At 44.3% G+C, this 15,270-nt stretch overlaps 1 protein-coding gene across 1 annotated transcript in view; it reads right to left on the bottom strand.

Annotated features, from left to right (window-relative positions):
- The window catches only part of CDS1 (CDP-diacylglycerol synthase 1), a 1,285,468-nt gene that overhangs the window by 315,275 nt on the left and 954,923 nt on the right, over positions 1-15,270 (bottom strand). The window lies entirely within an intron of this gene.

Genomic DNA, 15,270 nt, shown 5'->3' with positions numbered 1-15,270 from the left:
TAGATATTACTTGCAAAAATGTTTTAAGTAAAGTGCCACATATATTAAAAGATTCTTGGCACTGTCTTGATTGCTTGAGAAGTTTGATCACTGTGGACTTAGGAGAATTTTGTTTTGTAACAGTGGATGTTATAAACTTATTTTCTGTCATACCACATGATAAGGGACTTGAAAGCTTCTCAAGGAGCTTATTGAAATATGGGAATATACATCAAGTTAAGAGAACTTTATTGGCAGATTTAATGGAGATGGTTTTAGAAAACAACTTTATTCATTTTGAAGCAGAATTTCACAAACAGATTACGGGGGTAGCAATGGGAGCCAAATGTGCACCCATATACGCCAACTTAGTGCTAGCCGATTGGGAAGCTCAATATGTGTTGTCTTCACCTTAAGCTTCTAAGATGTTAATTTATTTGAGGTTCTTGGATGATATATTACTTTTGTGGAAAGGTAATGGTCAAGAGCTAGACGAATTTATTAAGTACCTTAATACAACTACTACATTTTTAAGGTTTACTAGTACAGTTGGAAAAAATTCCATTAATTTTTTAGATTTACATCTATATACAAAAGAAGAGAAATTACATTCAAGTCTGTACAGGTAAAAGACATTTAGTAATTTTTTTTTGCACTTTATGAGTTGCCATCCTTATTATATGAAAAGGAATTTAGTTAAAGGCCAGATGATCAGGGCATCTAGAATAACCAGTGAGAATAAGAAGTTATGTACCTACCATAATGTTCCATGTTAGTTGTCTTCTCTCGCCTTCTTTCTTGCTTGATGGGTTCGGAGCCGATCCCTCGGCTCCGACTCGGCACTTGCTAAGCTCGAGAGTCACTTTTACCAGCTCGAGGCAGCCCCATATCCCATGATGCAAGGCGGTAAGTACCCAGATCTCGTTTGTTAACAAAGGGCAATAGCACCAAGCATAAAATACTTCCCAAAGGAAGAAGAAACTTACAGATGTAAAAAGGACCAGGTCTGAATGGTCTTTAGCATAATAGTTTCTTATACAAGGTCTGTCCAGGCCAGGGGAAGGAGGGAGGGTCGAAAGAGAAGACAACTAACATGGAACGTTATGGTAGGTACATAACTTAATGTTAAGTTGTCAATCTCGCCTTCATTCTTGCTTGATGGGACCGTCCCTAGCACCTCTATCCTGGGTGGCTCAATGGAACAAACTCTTGAGGACTGTAGAGCCAAAACTGGCTCTGTCCCTGGAGGCCAAGTCCAATTTGTAATGGGAAACAAAAGTGTGAGGAGTGGCCCAAGTGGCCGCTGCACAAATAGTGTCCAAAGGAAGTCTAGCTTGAAAAGCTGTAGAAGTAGCTAAGCTCCTAGTTGAATGTGCTTTAGGTTTTGAGCACAGCTGTTTTCCCCTGAGTATATAAATTTCAGAGATGACCGAAGAAAGCCATCTGGACAAGGTCACTTTAGAAACAGGAAGGCCTTTTATTATCCGCATAGGAAACAAAAAGTTGATCAGATTTTCTAAATTTTTGTTCTGTCCAAATAATATCTAAGTTGACGGTGGACATCAAGATAATGTAGCTTTTGTTCAGCCCTATCTGAATAGTTAGGAAAAACACAGGAGATCAATGGATTGATTCAAATTGTTCTTTGAAGCGACCTTAGGCAAAAAGGTTGGGTTAGTTCTCAAAGATACTCTGTCTTTGTGAAAACCAAATAGGGGTCGAACCGAAGAGCATGAAGTTCAGACACCCTCCTGGCAGATGTAATAGCCACTAAGAATAAAGTTTTCCAAGAAAGATGTTTCAGGGAACAAGAAACAGCTGGTTCAAGGGGAAGAATCAAGGATGTCAGCACTAGATTTAGATCCCACTGAGGAGGAGGATTCCTGATAGGAGGCTTTAGTAGGAAAATTCCTTTCAAGAAGGCCCTGCAGAGCCTATGGGACATAATATTATGATCTGCGACCCCGACATGAAAGTTGGAGATAGCAGCCAATTGAACTCTGACTGTGGAAGAAGAGGAGCCTGCATGAAAAATCTCTGCTAAGAAGTCCAGAACTGCCTGAACAGGGGCAGTAAAAGGATCAATATTTTGGGCCTTAGCCCAGTAAGAGAAACGTTTCCATTTGCTTGTGTAAATCCTCCTGGTAGAGGATTTTAGTGAAGCTACTATGATGTCTCTAACTGGGTTAGAGATCAAAGGAAGCCTGGCTAAGGAAGGAAGTGGAGCAACCATGCTGTGAGGTTGAGAGAAGGGATTGACCGGTGCAGCTGACCGGATTGGTGAATCAGAAGATCTGGCACTGGGTCCAGATGCCATGGCTGCACCAAAAGGTGATGATGAAGGAACGGGAACCAAACTTGTCGAGGCCAGTAAGGGGCAATGAGAATCAATTTGGCTCTCAAAACGGTAGCTTTCTGGATCACCTGAGGGATCAGAGGAAATGGAGGGAAGGCATAAAGAAGTCCCTGGGGCCAATCCTGGGTCAGAGCGTCTCTGGGGGGATGGCCTGATAGAGGGAAGAGGCTGAAGAAGTCTGGACATTTGCTGTTTTGGGGAGTAGCAAAAAGATCGCAACATGGGCGACCCCATTCCAGAAAAATCTCTTCCGCTATAGATTGCTTGAGAGACCACTCGTGAGGCATGAGTATAGCTCTGCTCAATCTGTCCGCTATAATGTTGGTTTTCCCAGGGATATGCGTTGCTACCAGAAACCGATGAGAGGAGATCGCCCATTGCCAAAGTCTGATAGCTCCCCGACACAAGGGGTAGGACTTGGTTCCGCCCTGTTTGTTGATATACCAAACTACAGACATGTTGTCTGTTTGGACTGCAATTGTCCCTACGGGAAGAACGTCATTGAGGGCTTGCAACGTTAAAAGCACTGCTCTCATCTCCAGGACATTTATGTGCAGATGGTACTCGAACGGTTGCCACGTCCCATGAACCATCCTGCCCTGATAATGACCCCCCCACCCGATCAGGGAGGCATCCGTGGTGACAGTGGCTATCGGTGACGGAGGTACAAAGCACCTGCCTTGGTGAACCTGAGACGATGTGATCCACCAAGCAAGATGCTGTTTGCATGTCTGTGTCACCAGAATCTGGTGACGCATTGGAAGTTGCTGGTATGACCACTGTGTGAACAGCATCCACTGAAGGAGGCGCATGTAGAATCGAGCCAGGGGAAGAAGAGTAATGGCCGCAGCCATGAGACCTAATACCTTTAGAACCATTCTGGCCTGTACTTTCTTGCTGGCCAGAATGATCCTGACATGAGTCTGAATGTCTGAAACTCTTTGTTCTGTAAGGGTAGCTGACATCCGAACAGTGTTTAAGTTTGCGCCTATGAAGGTAATAGACTGGCAGGGCAATAAGGATGACTTTTCGAAGTTGATTGAGATGCCTAAATGAGAACAAAGGTCTATTGTGAAATCCCTGGCTTGTATAAGCTGATGCCTGGTGGTGGCTGACAGGAGCCAGTCGTCGAGATACGGAAACACCTGAATCCTTGACGCCTCAGGTGAGCCGTGACCGCTGCCATGCATTTGGTGAACACTCTGGGGCTGTAGTGAGACCAAAGGGCAGGGCTCTGAACTGGAAGTGACTGGACCCCAGCAAAAGCGGAGAAATCTCCTGAGCGTCTGTGAATTTTGATGTGATAGTGCATCCTGAAGATCTATTGAGCACATCCAGTTGTCCTTCTGTAAGAAGGGCAGAATTGACTGAAGAGTGACCATTCGAATCTTGTCTTCCTGACAGACTTGTTGAGTCTGCTGAGATCCAATATTGGTCTCCAGTCTCCGCCTTTTGGGGACCAAAAGAACCTTGAGTAGATTCCGGGCTCTGAATGGTCTATTGTAACTGGCTGAATGGCTCTTTGCAGTAGTTTTGCGATTTCTGACTCTGCAATCTCCCTTAGACCGGGTGGTACATCTGGAAGGGAACTTGAGGGGAAGGGACTTTCCTCAAAAGGAATTATGTAACCCTTGGATATGATCGACTGTACCCATCTGTCTTGAGTGAGGGAATGCCAGGCTTCTGGGTACAGTGATAATCTTCCCCCGACTGCCTCCAAGGAGGGACAGTCGGGCAACACCTCAGGGATGCTGAAAGGGCTTATCAGAGAGAGGCTCCCTGTTTCCCTGGTTCTTCGGACCCCCTCTGCCTCTAGAGCGGCGTCTGTTGTTGTTACCCCTCTGCCTCTAGGGGTAAACTGACCACGTGAATCGGCGTGACTCCTTGGGATTTCGGAACCACATCTTCCCACCCTTCTGTCCTTTGGGATAAGGCCTAGAAGGGGTGGAAAACGGACTCCAACAGCAGAAAGAGTCTTGCCGTCCTGCTCGCACCTGGTCAAGGTTTCCTTCACCTGAGGGCCAAACAAAGCTGACCCATCAAAGGGAGAATTTGTGAAGGACGCCTTAAAGGGATCCATAAAATCACATAGCCGCATCCAGGCTTGGCGCCTAAGAGCCACACCTGTGCCTGCTCTACCGCCTCCATCCGCAGCATAAGATATTAGCCGCATGGAGGAGTTAGCAATGGAATTGGGGTTCCTAGCTGCGAAGCAATCTTTCTTGAGCCCCTGCAGCTGTAGGATCCTGAACTACTTCTCCCAGCTCCTTCAGGATATCTCTCTGGAGTCTGGTGAAGTGACAAAGATAATTCAGCGACATAGCAAAGGTCGCTGAGGAAAACATCCGCTTGTACCTATCCATGGTCCTAGAGTCCTTATTAGGAGGATGGACGGGCACGGAAGGATCTGCAAGTTCCTTTTGGTGGCAGCCACCACCATGGCATCAGCGGGACACCCTTGGTAAGGAATTGTTTGTCACTGGGGCAGTGATAAATTTTGAAGGCCTCCTAGGGACTGGCTCTACAGAGTCAGGAGCTGACCACGCCTAGGTGCAATAACCTGCATAAGGGGTCGAAGGCGGAGACACCCAGGAGGTGGAGGGCCGAGATCCAAACGCCTCTAGGTATACTGACTCATCCTCAGAGGGATTGTTGGTGGGCCAGTTTCCCTCTGTTTCAGAAGTTCTAGGATGTCTGAGAAGGAGACATCCTCAGAGGGGATCTAGGGGATCCCTCTGACTCATCAAAGTCAGTATCCGAGTGACAGACTCGGGAGTCTACATGCTCCCTCTTACAAGTCCTCTTGCTAGGAGGATCCCCTGAAACATCAGGAGAATCCTCGGAAGAGGGGGAAATTCCCAATGGGGAAACCTGAGGCGGAGGATCTCTGGGTCCTGTAGCAAAGAGAAGTGGCAGAGATGTCAACAGGCACTATAGAGGGAGGAGCTACAGGAACAGACTGCTGACTGATACCAGTGGCCAGCACACTCTTCATCACCTCTAATGCTCCCTCCCAGGCAGGTCCGAGAGAACCCGTTCAAGAACTAGGAACTCCAGGGACCACCGAAGGGAAGTCTCCGAGGCAGATGTCGGAGCCGAGCTCACCAAGGCCGAGGCTCCAAGGGAAGAGGTTCGGACAAGGGTCCGATGCCACTCACCCCTCGGAGGAGACCATGGAAGCCCGACCACCGAATCCCTCTAAGGAAGGTCTCGAAGAGGAGATAAGAGTCGAGGCTGAAGGAACAGAAGGGGGTATCTGTCCTCCAGCCGTAGCAGTAACCATTCCCGAAGACTCCAACTCCAAGCTCTGGGGTAGAGTTGAAGGAGGAACTGTAACGGGGTGTGGACCAATAGTCGTCTGTTGAGACGGACTATGTAACATTTGGGCCAGTGCCTGTGACTTGAGTAATCTACTGACCACTCTCTCTAGGTCATGATCTGACAACCTGGATGACCTTGAAGATCGGCTCCGATGGCTCCGTTCCGATAGAAGAGGTGAAGCCGAGCCGAAAGTATCGCTCCAAGGAAGGAGACCTCGACCTCTTCCTGGAATGAGCCATCGGAGCCGATACTATAGATCCTGTCGGAGCCGACTTCGGAGCCGACAGGAAGTTTCGATGTATCGGCTCCAGCCGGAGCCGATACACCAAAGTAACGGTGTCGGAGCCGATCGGAGCCAACACCGATGCCTGTGCCACATGGGTGTCGGAACCGATCGAGCCGACAAAGTGGTCAATATATTTCGGCACCGATAGCCATCGGTGCCGGCTACTCAAGCCAGAATCGGCTCCAGCCGAGCCGATCTCGACTCACGAAGTCGGAGCCGAGGCCGCAGGCTTAGATACAGAAGCCTGGGCCTTGGCAGGTTTTGCTGATTTTGGTGGAGCCGACTTAGCCGGAGAGCCCTCCGGCAGAAGGCCCCTAAGAATCAGCTTATTCTCTCCTGCAGGACTCTCTGGCTGAAGGAGTGACAAATAGCACAGGAGTCCTGCAGGTGAAGAGGGCCCAGACAATACAGGCAAGAAGTGTGACCGTCTGTCAAAGACATCTTCTGACAGCACGAGTCACACTTCTTAAAACCTGAGACCCTCTCCTTTGACATGGTGCTGAAAACACAACACACACACACACCAGTCAAAATTAACTTAAAACAAAATACCAAAAAGGTATTCTATAAAACCAACACACACACCCTAACAGGGGGGGGGATGGGATAGGGAAAAGATTGACTAAAAAATTAAAGGAGACAGGGAATTTCTGTCAGAAAAGGTAGAAATATAAACTTAAACTATCAATAAAGGTGTTTTTGACTAAAAGGGGCTTAAATATCACAAAAGTGAACAACTTACCAGGAGCTGGTAAAAAGAAGACCTCCTAAGCGAAGCGGCAAACGAGATCTGGGTACTTACCGCCTTGCATCATGGGATATGGGGCTGCCTCGAGCTGGTAAAAGTGACTCTCGAGCTTAGCAAGTGCCGAGTCGGAGCCGAGGGATCGGCTCCGAACCCATCAAGCAAGAATGAAGGCGAGATTGACAACTTAACATTGAAATATTTCTTGAAGAACTAAATATGCTGACTGAGTTGTTCTCCGAGAGGGGATATCCTATGGATTTGCTAAAGTTGACCAAGACTGAAATATTATCTAGAAGAAGTGTAGATTTTAAGCTTATTTTGTTAGACATTGATTTTGGAATGGCCAACACTCCAAAGAAAAAGCACGCATCCAATAGCCCACATGTAGGTTTTGTACTACTCTACAACGAAAATTCAGGAAAATTTAAGGAAATCATTCAAACAGGTTGGCAAAGCATATTAACTGAAGATATTATTAAAATATTAGGGGGGGGGGGTCCAAGATTTATAAACAGTAGAGGTTCAAATATTAAAAAACTTTTGGAAAGGAAACCCAAACCCACCAGCCTGAGACCAGCTAGAATGGTTATGTGCAGACATTGTAAGGCATGTAAGTTTATTAATGATGGACCTTACGTTTCAATAGGGAATTTTAAAAGAACAATAGCAAGCCCTGGCCATTGTAATTGTAATACCAGTATGGTCATATATGCAGCAACCTGTTTATCTTGTACAGCCTTCTATATAGGAATGACAACTAGAAAGCTGAGACAAAGAATATTGGAGCATGTAAGAGATATTAAGAATAAAAAACAACAAATTCCTTATTTATTCACAGCCAAAGATGTGCAAGTTTCAATAAATTTATATTCTTTGTCATAGACAGGATATACAAAAAAGATTTTGGGGGTGATTATCAGAATATGCTAGAAGTAAAAGAGTGCTTATGGCAAGTTAGACTGGATGCTAGCACTTCGCCTGGCATCAATGATGTTGGCTCTTTGGCTTGTATTTTAAAGCATAGAGCTCTGCTGGTTTAGCACTTTTAAATTCATTAGAACATTACCTATTTTTAGAAAAATGTGTTATGAATTAAAAACATATAAATTTTATTTATTTTATACTTTACATAGAGGTGTTGTGTATAATACAATTTATTTTTTGTCATGTATTTGGAATTTAAGCTACAAATGAATTTTTACAATTGCAATTGTGGTTTAACCATGAAGGGTTAATATATGTGAAATTAATAAAACAATTATTGATGGTAACCATTTAATTGGAAGTTTTTTCCTATTTGAGAATGTTAAATTGAAAGCCTCTTTATAAATGATCTGTAACAATTAATTAACTGACTCTGAGGATGCCCTTTAATGGGTGAAAGCGCTTAGTCAGTTACAGATGGATTTTTATGGTTTTACTGTTCTATACATGGATTACTAAAGCCATTGTGTTGTTTACTTTTGGCTACACTGGAATTTATTCTTACTAGTTTATTCTTGTTTTTATCGCAAATTGCTGACTACTTTTACATGGGAATTAGCTGTCTCCATGTGCACACTATTAGTCCAGAGTTCTGAGCATTTTTTACTGACGGAAATGGAAAAATTAATGGTAAAATGGCAAGCAGTTCAGTGAAAATTTAAGTACAAAATTATGGTAAGTGAATAAGACATCATAGTCATTCAATGCCTTAATACTTCAATGCATCCAATAGAAAAGTACATCATTTAATTTTATTTAAAAATAGCCAGCGTACATTTTCTTAGGGCTAAGAGTTAATATTTTCTGAAAGCATGCAAGCTATTTTTCCCATCTGGGAGGAAAAAGGGATAAGAAAAGAACAGACAACAATCAGTGTAAGTGAGAACACAAGTTGTAACATACGCTTTAGCATGGGTGACCTTAATTTTAGATTAGGTTATACCTGTGGGTGCAGCTATCAATTTGGGGCAATTGTTCCCCTCTGGAGGGTTAAACTTCATGTGATGAAAATGTACATAGTTTTGTGCATTTGTTCTTAGTTAATAAGGGATGAAGGTATTCTGAAAATGTATTTAGTTTTTTGTTTGAGGGTTTTCATTAAACCAAAAAAGTCTTGAAAAATATGACATAGGTTCAAATGGAGAAGAGAAGCAAACTAAAGTTGGATACTACCATAATGGTAAATCTGTGTTGTCTCTTTCAGTCTGGTTTAACTTGTGGGTTATTGCGTCTGACTCAGATCTGAAACCAGACATCTTTCAAAGATTACCCATAATTTCTCACTCCACTAGGATTACCTCAGACTGAGTTTGCCCCTCTGCAAAAGTTTTCATCACTTAATCCCAAAAAGAAATCACTAAGGACTCCAATAAAGGTGGAAACAAATTTCCTTGACTCGGTTGTCCCATGATCAAGAGACTCACCACAAAGGTGAGGGAAGGAGGGAGGGAAAGTTGAAACAGATGGAAAGAGACAACATGGATCTATCGTTATGGTAAGTACATAACTTTCATATCCGCTGCTGTCTTTCCCATCTGAATTCAACCTATGGGAGAGTCCCCAGCCACGTAAAACCTTAGGGTGGTCTTAAGAAAGGATATTGTGTAACCCGGTGGAACCAAAAGAGGTCCCAGATCTCGACTTGACTGAATGTGTAATGTGTAGTGGGACATAAACGTGTGAGGACCCACCCAAGTAGCAGTGGCACAATTATTGTCCAAGACAGCTCTGGAGAAAAAAAACTGTAGAAGCAGCCATAGTTCTAGTGGAACGATCTTTCAGTTTACGTTGTAAGGTCTTTCCTCCCAAACTATATCCAAATGCAATACAATCAGATAGCCACTTGGAGGAAGAGTAACCTTAGACACTGGCACACCCAACCAGGCCTTCGAAAAGGAAACAAATAATTGACTAGACTTCTTGAAAGATTTGGTTCTGTCTAAATAAAACCTGAAATGTTTATGGACGCCAGGGCAGTGCAGCAAATATTCCCTTTATATTGGAAAATTCAGGAAAGAACACTGGCAAATGAATGGTCTGATTCTAATTATTTTCCATAGCCAGCTTTGGGAGAAAAGTAAGATCGATGCAGATGGACACCCTGTCTTTATGAAAGCCCAGGTGCAGAGGTACCAAGGATAGGGTCTGCAGTTCTGACACATGCTTGGTGGAAGTAACAGCCACCATGAATAAAGTTTTCAAAAACAACAACTTCAAGTCAGCCATGGCAGAATGCAGTCAAAGGTGCAGCAAGCACTTGAAGCAAAGCAAGTTCACAGTGAAAGAGGATACCGGACTGGAGGATGCAACAAAAGAGTTCTCCTGAGGAAGGCTTCTAAAATTTTGAGAGCCGCCAATGGCAAATTATCCCCGCCAATATGAAAACCAGAAATAGCTATCAATTGTACCTTAATAGTAGAATAATTGGAACATGAGTGAAACAAGTCAGCATGAAAGTCCAGAGTCACCTCCAAAGTAGCTGAGAAAGGATCTAACGCTTTGGAGTTAGACCAGTAAGCAAAATGTTTCCACTTACTGGCATATACTTTACAAGTAGACATTTTCCATGAGGAATACAAAATATGCAGCACTCTGTCTGAAAGCTTGGGATCTCTGGCCATCAGGGGAATTGGAGAAACCATGTGATTAACCTGAGCATCTGACGGTCATGTGGATTCAGGCCTGCTGGGTAAGAAATCAGATCGGGAATGAGATCCAGGACCCAAAAAAGGTACCTTAGAAGAGGCCAAAGAAAGGGGAACCACACCTGATGGGACCAAAAATGAGCAATGAGGATTACAGTTGCTCTGCAATGGGCTGCCTCCTGTAGAAAACTTCATCAGCAAGGTCAGAGGATATGCGTACAGGACAGCCAGGGGTCCAGCATACAGAAGAGTGTCCCTTGGTGAGAAGGGACCAAGAAATAATAGTTGCTGCACTGGTGATGGACAGTAACAAAAAAGGGTTGCAACATGGGAGTACCCTATCTCCAAAAAATCCAATAAGCAGCCTTTGGATTCAGGGCCCATTACTGAGGAAAAAGGATATTCCTGCTCAGAATGTCTGCCAAAATGTTGGATTTCCCAGGGATGTGCACTGCAACCAGAAACTGTTGAGATAAAACCACCAATTGACAGATCCTTGTGGCCTTCCAACAAAGGGAGAAAGAACAGGTTACTCCCATTTGTTTAGCTACCAAACAACAGACATATTGTCCATCTGAACTGAGATCACACCCTTGAGAATACAGTCCTAAAAGGTCTGCAATGCAAGGAAGACCACTCTCCTCTCCAAAAAGCTGATGTGAAGATTGGCTCTGGTTGTGAACTAAGTCCCAAGGACAATCCTCCCTTCAAAATGCATCCCCCCTACACCCTAGAAAAAAGGTATTTATCATGACCTTACCCATATGGGTGGACACTAAGTGAGACACCAACCACCACCTGATCTGATCTCGACACATTTGTCAACAAAATGGGGAACTCCATCAGATGCATCAAGTAGGACCACCAGTGTCCACTCCCTCATATGATACCTTGCCAGGGGAACTAAGCAGATGGTGGCCACCATGTACCATAGAAGCTTGAGAATAAGGGAAGCAGGAGGATTTCTGTTAAGACAGCAAGGAAATAGGTAGGCAATGAAAGATAGATATTCTGGAAACTGGAAACCTTGCAATTTGAGAGACTGTATCCAAGTGGCAACCTATGAACTCTAGTGTCTGGACATGGTGGCCACTGGACTTTTGATAGTTGACCATGATCCCCAAAGAACTGCATAGCTAGAGTAAGGTGTCTCTGGCCCTGACTAGGGATGCTTTTGAAGAGGTGGTGAGAACACAATCGCCCATGTAAGGGAAGACCTGGAACCCCAGCAGCCTCAGCCAGGCTGGTACAACTGCCATATACTTGTTGAACACCTGGGGGGAAGTGGTGAGACCAAAGGTTAGCACTATGAACTCTTAATTATTGGTTCTCAGCTGGAAGTGGAGAAAACTCCTGGAATGCCTCACTATCTTTATATGATGGTAGGCATCCTTGAGGTCCATCGAGCACATCATCCTTCCTCATAAGATGGTGAACAAACTGCACCACGACCATCCAAAACTTGGTCTGTTTGACAAATTGGTTTAACTTACTCAAATCCAAAACTGGCCTGAAGTCCTTATTCTTCTTTGGTACCAAAAAGATCCTTGAATAGACTCAGGACCTGTGATGGTCTTGTGGGACTTCTTGGATGACTCAGCTTACTAACATCTTCTAAATTTCGATGGATGCATTCTCTCTCTGACAGAGTGGAATGTCTGGAAGATGTTTGGGATTTAAGTCTGGATTTTCTAAAAATGGAATTGTATAACCTATGGATATGACTATTAACACCCATGCATCCAATGTGATGGCCTCCGAAGCTCTTGGGGTATATAGCCAAATGATCCCAGACTCCATCCAGAGAAAGACAGTCGGGCAACCCCTCAGGGTCTCTGAAAGGGGCCTCCCAGAGAACGCTGCTGAAACTCTGGTTCTGTGTACTACCCATGTTGTGTGGGGGGGGGGCCTTCAGAAGAAGCATCCTGAAAAGGCCACTTGCTTTCCTAACAATGAGATGGTTTCCTCCTTCTGGTTTCAACAGAAGGTCCATGAGGGGTTGCAAAACATAATCATATGGCAGACAGCATCTCTCTAACCTGCACGCTTCTGATTAAAGTATCCTTAACCGTAGATCCAAAAAGTGAGGTGTCATGAATGGGAGCATTAATAAAAGATGCCTTGAAGTAGTCTATAAAATTACATAACCTCATCCAAGCATGATGACGCATGGCAATACTGGTGCCTGTGGCTCAGAACATGCCATCAGCTGCATTAAACAGTAGACACATGGACACACTGGCAATAGACTGCAAGGTGGATAACTGAGTCACCAGGGTCTTCTGAGACTCCAGAGTCTGCTACAACTTAATTATTCTGTACACTTCTGGCACAATGTCACACTGAAGTCTTATCAAATGAGTGAGACATTTTAACACTCTCAGTGCAAACTTAGCTGAGGCATGGGAGCACTTCCCTAAATGGACCAATGCCAGAGGATTCCTATTCAAGGAATGGGCTGATGAATTCTATTCCAAGATGTCGTTCTTAGTGGCCACTGCCACCACAAAAGCATCAACAGCAGGACTCTTACTCCAGTGTTGCCAGTCCTTGGGAGGGCTGAGAATCTTGTCCAGTTTCTTTGGAAATGGTTCCACTGTAATTGGCTTCTTCCACTCCCTGCAGGACACCAGGTCAATAAGTGTGTCTGGAGGGAGAACCACCCAGGGTGTGAATGAGCTCACCCAGAAGGCTCCAAAAATACCAACTCCTCCAGAGACAGGGCTTCTGCAGTCCAACCCCTACACTGGTGCAGCAGCTCCAAAAGATCATCAAAAGAAGCATCATTGTGGGAGGGGGGATTTACGGGACCCCTCTCCTTCACTGAAGACTAAGTATACTCACTGAAGGCTTTTTCAGGAGAATCCAAGTGTTTCCTCTTACACTGCCTCTTACCTGAAACTTCCCACCTCTGAGAATCTAGGGGGGGAATGGAAGACGCAGAGGGCCCTAATGGTAGGGCAGATTGGAGACCACCCAGGGTGGGCTGCCCCAAAGTAGACTGACATATGTCCACAAGCACAGACACTGAAGAGGGAGGGATGCAGCAGACCATTCCCTTCCTTGATGGCAGAACATCCTCTCTACAATGTCAAAAGCAGAGGCTGGCACTCCAGAGCCCACACATCTAGGGTCTGGAGATTCAAAAGATATACCAGACTCTGGATGCACTCCAACCTGCCCTACTGTCAAAACTGGAATCCTGCTATCAAGAGCAGAGCCAGCAATGGGATGGATGACCCTGAGACTGGAATCATTGAACCTGACCTGGAACACACCCCCTCCCACCTCCATCTTGATGTTGGATCTGAGGTCTGTTTGGCTCAGAAGCTGCTGGAGTTAAGGAAACTAAGGCTGAGGCAGAAGTCAAGATTGGCCAAGCCATAGAATCTGACCATAGGTATGGAAAAGCAACTGGCTCTGAAGATCTTGGAACCACAGGGTCCGAGGGATGCAACCAGCCTGATGAAGTCAAGGCCACAGGAATCGGCCCTAACCGCATCTGGACTTGTAAGAAGGTCAGCATCAATAGCTCCAAGTCAGTGGTCTTAAACTTCTGACCAAATGGGACAACTGAGCTGATGAAGTCATTAATGGAGGCTTGCCTACTGGATGATGGCTTTGAGGACCAGACTCGAACTGGAGAAGACCAGATCCAGGGTTCCGCCAAGGATAACTCTGAACAGGACTCTCACTGAATAGTACGGGAGAAGGGAGAAATGGTTCTGCTTGAGGGAGCTTCTTTTGACAAGAAAGAACTTGGGACACAGTGCAAGAGAATGTCAGAACCAATGACGGTGCCAAAGCCACTGGAGGAGTTGAGGGCCTTGGATCTGGCAGACCAGAAGAATAGGGAACTGATCATTTTTGGTCCCCTATCAAGGGTTTGAGGTTCTTAGAGCCCTCCTTATGTCCCCAGTCAAGCTTATCACCCTTGCCAGAAGAAGGGGAATCACTGCTTGGCAACCTGGTCCTTCTCTTATTTACAGCTCAAGCACCAACTTTCTTGCAGATGGCACATAGAGACTCAAAGGTGAGCCACCCCAAGAGAATATACACACATATCATGGGCATTCTGAGAAGGGAGCTTGTGACTGCACATCACACATTTCTTAAAACCCTTCTCCATACTTGTTAAAGACCAAAAAAAAAAAACCTAACACACAACAGAAAACTTATGCTAAGAATCAGAAAAGTTACAACACTCTTAACTATCAAAAACACTCTAACCACACTAGGCAGGAAAAGCTCACCAACAAGTAAAGAACAAAATAGCTACCTAAACCTAACTACCAACACTACCTAACTACCAGAAAAAACAATAACAAACACTAACTACCAGCAATACACACTAGAGTAGAGGAAAAGGGAACAAGACCAAGCTATTACTGCTCACAAAAAGGATACAACCCATGCAGCTTGAGACCAAGCTACTGTCCAGGAAGGTGGCAAACAATGTCCGCAGTAACTCTAATGGAATGAGAGATTATGGGTAGAGGAGGCAGAGCTCAGGGGTTGAAGTTGTTAGGAAATTACTCAGATGTAATAACCCACAGGTTGAATCAAGACAGAAAAGATAACACTGAATCAACTGTACAAAAGATCAGACTGCCAAATATTAGTGGGTGCATATAAGGCAAGACTTAGAAATAAATATAAATTAAACAAACTGTAATGTATAGTAAGTCGGAACAATAACTTTTTATGATAATACCTATTTTGTACATAGTATTTTGGAATGTAAATGGCCTTAACACATATAGACAAAAAGGAAAGAATATTGAATTATATTAAGAAATGTAGAAAGTAAATAACAGTGCTGCAGAAGACACATTTGGAAAGAAACGAGTATGTGAATTTGACAAAGAAAGGATTTCAGGTTGGATATTTAACAAAATATTAGGGGCAAAGGAAAAGAAGTAATAATAGTGATTGCTAAAGAGGCTCCAAC

The sequence above is a fragment of the Protopterus annectens genome, chromosome 17.part0, assembly GCF_019279795.1.
Source record: "Protopterus annectens isolate FY-2018-M chromosome 17.part0, PAN1.0, whole genome shotgun sequence".
Lineage (NCBI taxonomy): Eukaryota > Metazoa > Chordata > Ceratodontiformes > Protopteridae > Protopterus > Protopterus annectens.
Note: the sequence above shows the minus strand (reverse complement) of the source record. Positions and strands in the feature narration are given on the sequence as shown.